Genomic DNA, 7,892 nt, shown 5'->3' with positions numbered 1-7,892 from the left:
AGAGCTCTGTTTTACACAGATATTTTTGAGAGCTGTAGAGCAAATTGTTATGCAGTATCACTCAGATAAAGGCCTGCAATAAGAGAAGTGATAATGAAGACAGCAGCTGTTACTAAATTACAAAAACAAGACAGATTTGTTGGCAAACACTAACAATCTGGAAAACTTTTTTGCAAGTTCAACACTTCTGCAAAAAGTCCCTATTTGGGGTCCTTCAGTGGAGTGAGATGGCACCAGTGAAGTTGCTTCCCAGCAGACTTACGGCCTTGCTAACACAACCTGCTGCTGCTCATGCTGATCCTCTTTACAGAGGAGGTAATAACATTCATCCTGACACTCCGTGCAATGACCTTTTTTTTTTTTAATGGAAAGAAATTGCACCATAAGGAAGCATTTCAGAAAGAAAAGCTGGATGTCCAGCACCCTCACTTTCCTAAATAATAGGTGCCACACAGTCAGTAGCAGAACAAACTTCTATATTATTATTTACCAAAATCCTTAACTAATGGAGGAACAAACCTTCTTCTGTACCAAATGGCAGTTTTTCCCACCAGCTCCTTGCTTCTGAACCATTAAATAACTGTCAGAGTAGCAGCTTCTAATCAGTAGAGATCCGTGCCAGGTTTCAGGCAAGTCTCCTTCCACCTGAAAGAAAGGAAAGAGGTTTCACAGCCATTCTTCCAGGTTACAACTACTTTCATACCACCAGCTTCCTTAAAACATTGGCGAATTAAACAACTGGATGGATCCCTGAGATTTCCAATCCACTCTGGTTATGTGGTGCATGCATTTTATCCTTCACAATGACCTCATATAGTCAGGGAATTTCTATATTGAAACTAATGAACTCATGCATTTGCCAATGCATTATATGAAAGCGCATAGTGTAGCACAGCTACCTATCCAGGAGGAATCCCAAACATTGCCAGGCTTGTCAACTATGTGCAAGTGTAAAACATGAATTTTGAAGACTGTTTTATCTGTCTCTTACCCCCCCCTTCCAGCATGTGGCCAGGTACATCCTTCTCTCCTAAAAGGAAACCTCAAGAGCTGCATATTTTTCTTTCACTTTTATCATCATTAAACTGACATTGCTCAAAACTCTGCTTGGTGTCATGAAAGTTCAAGAACCCTTGCTGAAAAAAATTGCAGTTGCCTCTTCTATGAAGCACTGGAGCAAGGTTACTAGGACTACTGAAATGGAAAATGCTGCAACATGCTTTGAGAAAAGAGGCCAGGGAAATCAACCCAAAACAGTTCATTACTGTTGTAGCTGTTCTCAGTTGACACTCAGTAAAAAGCAACGCAGAGGAGTTCACTGAAGTGCCTTAACTGGAGCTTTGCTCCACATTTAAATAAAGCTGCACTTCCTACTTAAGTAGTTTCTAGTCCAAAAGAGGACAAAATTTGCACATCTGCACAGAAGAGCCATTCCCTTTGGGGAAAAAAGGCATTTCAGATGCACGTTATTGTACTGTGGTACCTCATGTTATAGGGATCTTATCCCTTTCTCAATAAAGAAATTTTTAAGTTGCCAAAGCAACTCAAGTCTTCTAATAATAATGCATACACTGAGCCTCAAAAGTGGAGGACATGTATGGTACTGTAGTAATGGCACTAGTTTCAGAGGGACAACCACCTATCTTGGAACAATAGGGTCATTGGTAAAACTTACTGGATTCTTCTGCATAAAACCACACCAAAGGAAGAGAAAGAGTAAACCATAACAGGCCAGAAGTTCAAATACTGGTGAAGATGTGCACGCTACTTTATCATGTTTCTTCACTGAGATTACAAACAAAGATACTCAAAAGGTAGAATAAGCATACATACATCACATACAGCAAAGATACTCAAAGGTTAAAAAAAGACATTGCATGCTACAGCATTTAGCATAAAGTTCTCCACCATAAGTTTTCTCATTACTGAGAAAAGTTGTTCTATGTTAGATTTTATATCAAGTGGCACTTTTTGCACAAGAAAGTTGTTTCAGAAAAAAAAATCTTTAGAAAAAATAATTTTGTAACAAAGAGAGAAGTGGAATAGATAATACTCATATGCAGCAGGTATAAAAAGATGTAGAAGGAGGGAAAAAAGACAAAACTTCCTTAGCTTTTCTCAGGGTGGCAATAGGACAACATTAACCAAGGATAAAAGAATCAGTTGACACTTGCAAAATATTTAATTTCTTCAAATATTAGCTAAAATGCAATTAAAAAAAAGCAACTGTGAAACAATGATACTCAATATAAAAATACTTACCTGTGCTCTAATAACATGAAAATTATATCTAGTCTTCTATCAGAGGAAGAGATAAGACATACTAACACATACACGTCTTCTTCCATGTTAACCTCCCTTAGCAGCTGTTTCCTACCCAAAACCAGGTCAGAGTATTCAGAACCAGTATTGCATACAGTGCAAGCTTTTTCCACCAGATCTGTTTTCATTATTACAGAGCCCACACTGTCTAATCACATTCTGGATTAGAACAGCTCCAATGGAAGAACTGTTTTCTTCTGGGTGCATAACATTGGATTCACAAACTTGCCCAACCATGTAATTGCCTGATGGACTCCTCCTAGTCTTTTGGGAATGTAACATGTTTACTAATAATCAGGGAGGACCACTGTCTGCCTTCACTGACATTCATTCAGTCCTAACGAAGCCAAGGAGACCTGTGCAGCCTGTCATTCTATCGGGATTGTAGACAAGAAGACACTAGAATCTTATCCTTTGAACACAGGCAAAATACAGAGATCAGATTAAGTAAGTGCATGTTTTTCTAAATGCCTTACCCAAACAAAGCACAGAGTACAAAGTAGCTGAGCATCTAGAGCAACAGTCAAAGATCAAAAATTCTGGTCCTGGTTCTGCTACAGACACTGTGCAAATGGAGACCTGTTCCTTGAACTTGATGCAACTTGGTTTCCCCAACTGCAAAAGAAGAGTGAAAAGATATTCAGTACTTGTTTCACAGGGGAGCTGTACACATTTGGATACCAGGGTCCCCAAAACTGTAATCAGATTCAACTGTTGCAGTTCGGAGACACTCAACGGATTTCAGCAGAACTTTTAACAAGAATCTTGCAGCATAATCCCTACACATGAATATATAAAATTAGTGAAAGTTTGCTAAGTGCTTAAAATTTCTGGGATGACAAGTGTTATATAAATGCAAGCTATTACTGCTACAGCATATCCATCCTGAGAGAATACAGTGACATTTCTGGAGCTGTTCTGGGAGCTGAGGTGAATAACAGACATTTCATAATTTACCATAAGATGCTCCTTTATCTTTAAAGAACAGCAACAAGAGAATAATTTTTTTTTTTTTTTTTAAAGCACACAGTATTTTCCTAAATACTAGAGAAAACTGTTACAAACTACAACAGCTCCAATAGAATCAGCTGGGAGTTCAGCAATTGAAGATGGCAACTGAACAACAGTATTTGATAAAATTACCAGTGTTGATAATGGGAGCAATATGCAGGACTACTGGCATTTAAAAACAAACAAATGAACAAAACTTTTGAAGATTATTCTATCAATATTTTCCAGATAAGTACAGCTGCATCTGATGTTTTTGCAGGAATAAATAGCTTTCACTCAATCCTTCAGGATATCACAAGTTTGTTTGGCACAGGAACAGCGAGTGGCACCCCCAGCAAAACACGAAGGGAAGCTGACAGAGGGTGACATGCCTTCAAGGATGAAGGCATGTTCTCTCTCTGAACTGGGACAGCCCAGCACGTACAGAAGCAAGAGCTTGCTCTTTGAGAGTCTCTGGCTCCTCCCTATCAGCTTTCAGTTCAAACCTGACACAAACACTTCACCTGCTGGGGCACCTGATGAAGGGGGAAGCTAACTCCAGGCCAGTGGGAGCAGAGACCCCATCTCTGGGAACAAAGACCCCAAAAGCAAGACAGATGGTTTTCATGACAGGAAACTGCTTGTGTCTCTCAGAGCTGTGTAGAAGTAAACCTTATGAGCCCAGGGCTGAGATCTCTGACCAGCTGACAAATAATTTCTTTACTTCTATGAGAAGCAGTCTTTCCTGGTTGTTGCTACACAAAGAGCTGCCCTCCCAAAACTCTTTCCTCCTCACTGCAAGCACTGAAACTGACTCCACAGGTGAAGTCACCCCCTAAACCCCTGATCTCTGTCAGTCACAGCACTGGAAAACACACAGGTGTGGCTGTGCAATGTATTGAGGACCTGCGGCACCACACTTGCCACAGAGTAGATCTCAAAGCCCTCCTTTTTTTGTGAGAGCCTTCTAGGGTGGAAGGCTGTGGTCACCTCCAGTATCTTCTGAATGCCTGTGAAGGCCGTGCTCTGGACAGTGCAGGCAACAGGCCAATTTCTCACCCTCAGATTTTCTTTATGAGTAACTGACTTCTGCACTCAGCCAGAGACAGGCCTTATTTCAGGCCTACTCATTCCTAAGAGAAGCACAGCAACATAGATGAATCATAGAATGGCCTGGGTTGAAAAGGACCTTAAAGATTATCTAGTTTCAACCCCCCTGCACTGGGCAGGGTTGCCAACCACCAGAGCAGGCTGCCCAGAGCCGCATCCAGCCTGGCCTTGAATGCCTCCAGGGGTGAGGCATCCACCACCTCTCTGGGCAACCTGTTCCAGTGCCTCACCACCCTCTGAGTGAAAAACTTTCTCCTAATATCTAACCTGAATTTCCCCTTAGTTTAAAACCATTCCCCTTTGTCCTATTACTATCAAGACATGTAAACTGGTGTTCCCCCTCCTGTTTTTACACTCACTTCAAGTACTGGAAGGCCACAATGAGGTCTCCCCGGAGCCTTTTCTTCTCCAAGCTAAACAAGCCCCGTTCCCTCAACCTTTCTGCATAGGAGAGGTGCTCCAGCCCTCTGATCATCTTAGAGGCCTTCCTCTGGGCCTGTTCCAAGAGCTCCACATCCTTCTTGTGCTGGGGGCCCCAGGCCTGCACGCAGCACAGCCAGAGGCTCTCCTGTCCCCCACAGACCAGACCAGTGAGCACCACCACCCTCTTACTGCCCCAGTGGGGCAAAACCAGGCTCCCCACCACAGCACCTCCAGGGTGCAGGGAGCCCATGCCTTGCTACCCCATTTGGCTGGAAGCCCCCCCACGCCTGGCGTTTTCTCTCTTCTGCCCCCACAAAGAGAAGCCCCATCCCATACCACACTCCTGCCAGAGACCACAGCCCTTTCCAGCTATAATGACCCAGACCAGTGAAACCTGTGCAAACCATGGAGACCGGCCATGCTCTCCTCAACCACAGTGAGCCCACAGCTCCCAGATGGGCTGGGAAAGCCCTCTCCCTGGGCAGGGCACAGCCTGAACCCTGCCCTAAGTCACTGGGCATGAGAGGACTGCTTCAGCCACCGCCCCCAAACCCCAACAGTCCCTGCTACCCCGGGTCCAAGCCCCATACCTCCCCTATTTATGGTCCCTGGGGGCTCTCAATGTGCTTCATCGGGGACCTGGCAGCCTCCAGCTCTCCCACATGCCCAGCTTCTGTTAGGTGCTGCGGGCAGCTCACATCCCAACCTCCTTTCCCAGTCCTTGCTCTAAAGGCCACTGCTGGTATGCAAAGCATGGGGGTTATTTCTGCTAAATAAAAGAAATGTGCATCTGTTCCTCGTTACTGTGCCCTCATCTGTTTCCATCCAGAGCTAATTCAACAGCATAGTTTCCATCACCCACGGTGCAGCTTCTCTGGTGTTTGATGTCTTAGAGCATGTCAAACCTCCCTCCAGCCCCTCAAACACACACGGGTACACAGCTCACAGCCATCAACCAGCTCGTAAATAAGGCTTGGCCACAGACGTCATGACAATTAGAAGGTCAGTCTCTACCATGCCAAAGACTGAATTTTGCCCCATGGCTTGCCAAGTTGTTGTCCTCAGGGTCAGGTAGATCACACAGCCCCAGTAGCAGTGGAGCAGGGAGCCAGGTGCTTCCAGACACAGGGATGCTACAGCCCCAGAGGAGACTTGTTGCACATTGGCTCTGTCTTTAGAAAAATTCTGCAAAACTTCCTTCTGTCACACTGCTTTCCTGGCATAACAGCAATGACATTCTCTCTCTGGGATCCCACTGGTATTAACAGCAACAAACACTCACTGAAGTAAATGAATGCCCAGAAAAATAAACATGTCTCCCAGAGTACTGCTCAAGAAACCCACACGCTGCTGTAGCCCAAGGCCAGGATTTTTAACCTTTAGAAAGTCCACAGGGACCATGAAGTCCAGTTGGTGTTTTATAGCAGTTACTGAATTCCTTATAGAAGTTACTCAGACACTGCAATAACAAGTTCTGTAGCTGCTGAAAGGTACACAGTGCTTTAAATATTATGGACCAAGAGAGCAAGCAGCTTTGCTAACCAATTAGTAGATAGCTGTAAATTATGCTTACTATATAAAGTGCAAATACAGTCACTCTAAAAAACAGTGATAATTTTCCCTTCGTCTAGCACCCAGCACACTGCCAGTGTGCGGCTAAATCCCAAGGCTTTTCACTGAATATTTATTCTGTAAACATGCAGGACAATCACAGGTGAATGCTGGTTCCTGGGTTTATTCACATAACATAGCGATTGGATTCTTGCATTGGGAGAGGAGAGAGTGGTGGGAAAAATTGACATTCCTCACTAAGCTTATTTTAAGACACCATTTTCCATCTGGGATCATTTTCATCAACATGTCTTCTCTCTCCATTTTCCCATTAAAAAGAACTGGGAATGAACAAGAAATTTGTTTAATCATCTTCTGTGAGATCAGCTGAATTCTAATGCTGTTTGATTACAGCTAGTCACAAAAATGTCAAGTGCATTTCCATTTAGAGTGCTTGCTTAAACAGCCGTGCAAATGGGGACCACCCAAAAATCAGCATACATCATGAGAGATTTGAGCTTCCTTATGGTGTATACTTGTTTCAATCCACTCTCTTGCTCTTTAAAATAATGCATTTTCACAGTACATCATTTCCCTAAATGAGCATGATACATCACTGCTGCAGATTGACTCATGAGGCCCATTAATAAAGGCCAGGGGTTCTCAGCAGCTTTTCTCTTTGGGAAGGTGTTATCTTCCTGTCTGAATTTGTAATGAAAATGACGCTCTTAACTTGTGCCCACCCCACTATTCCAGCTCCCCCTGTCAATTTGGTTGGAGGTTTTCATTGCCCGGGCAGTAGTATCATGTTGGAGAATAAATAATGTATTATTCCTTTCTCTAAGTAAGTAGCTATTCATTTCAAATGCAGCAAATATGCTTAAAGTGAAATGGTTACCCTTGTCATATGGGATTCACCACTTATAAAACATCTCTGCCCTGAGCTTCAGACCTACTCTGTAATTCCTAGTATTACACTATTGCATGATACATTATCAGTATTAGACAAGATATACTAATATTCAGACAGACCCTGATTTTGTGCATGCAGTTTTCCCACGTTTGCTTGCTTTCCAAAAAATTAGTCGGGCTGATCAGAAAACTGGGCTGGAGACTAAAACAAGATACACAAGGGAAAACAAAAAAATCTCAGTTTGTTGCAATGTTGTCTATAAAACTGGTTGGGGGTACCACTTCTTTCAGTTTGAAAAAAAATAATATTTTTTATGACAAAATTGTGATGAAAATAAACAGTTTTATTTAAAAATCTGAGGAGTGTAGTATTTTGTACAGGATCAAAGCACTTTCTGACAGCCTGGAAGAGTAATATCTTAGACACTAATTATCTCATTGGGACTGGGAATTTCAGAAGTCCCTATAGGGATCAAAAGATCATGTAGACATTCACTAAGAACTGGACACCTGATTCACTGATTGCTTAAATTAGATTATTAAGTGTCAAGCATACTCAACTGAATTGATCAGGCAAGTGTTTT

General features: G+C 42.7%; 1 protein-coding gene across 1 annotated transcript in view; it reads right to left on the bottom strand.

Moving 5' to 3' along the window:
- Window positions 1-455: 455 nt before the first annotated feature.
- LOC310899444 (uncharacterized protein) overlaps window positions 456-7,892 on the bottom strand; it is a gene marked incomplete at its 5' end in the record, with an annotated part of 225,776 nt that continues 218,339 nt past the window's right edge. The window contains 2 exons of the mRNA XM_083835796.1: window positions 456-645; window positions 2,799-2,937. The remainder of the gene's footprint in view (window positions 646-2,798; window positions 2,938-7,892) is intronic.

Source organism: Anser anser, assembly GCF_964211835.1.
Source record: "Anser anser genome assembly, chromosome: 4".
NCBI lineage: Eukaryota > Metazoa > Chordata > Aves > Anseriformes > Anatidae > Anser > Anser anser.
This window is presented reverse-complemented; position numbering and strand designations above follow the sequence as displayed.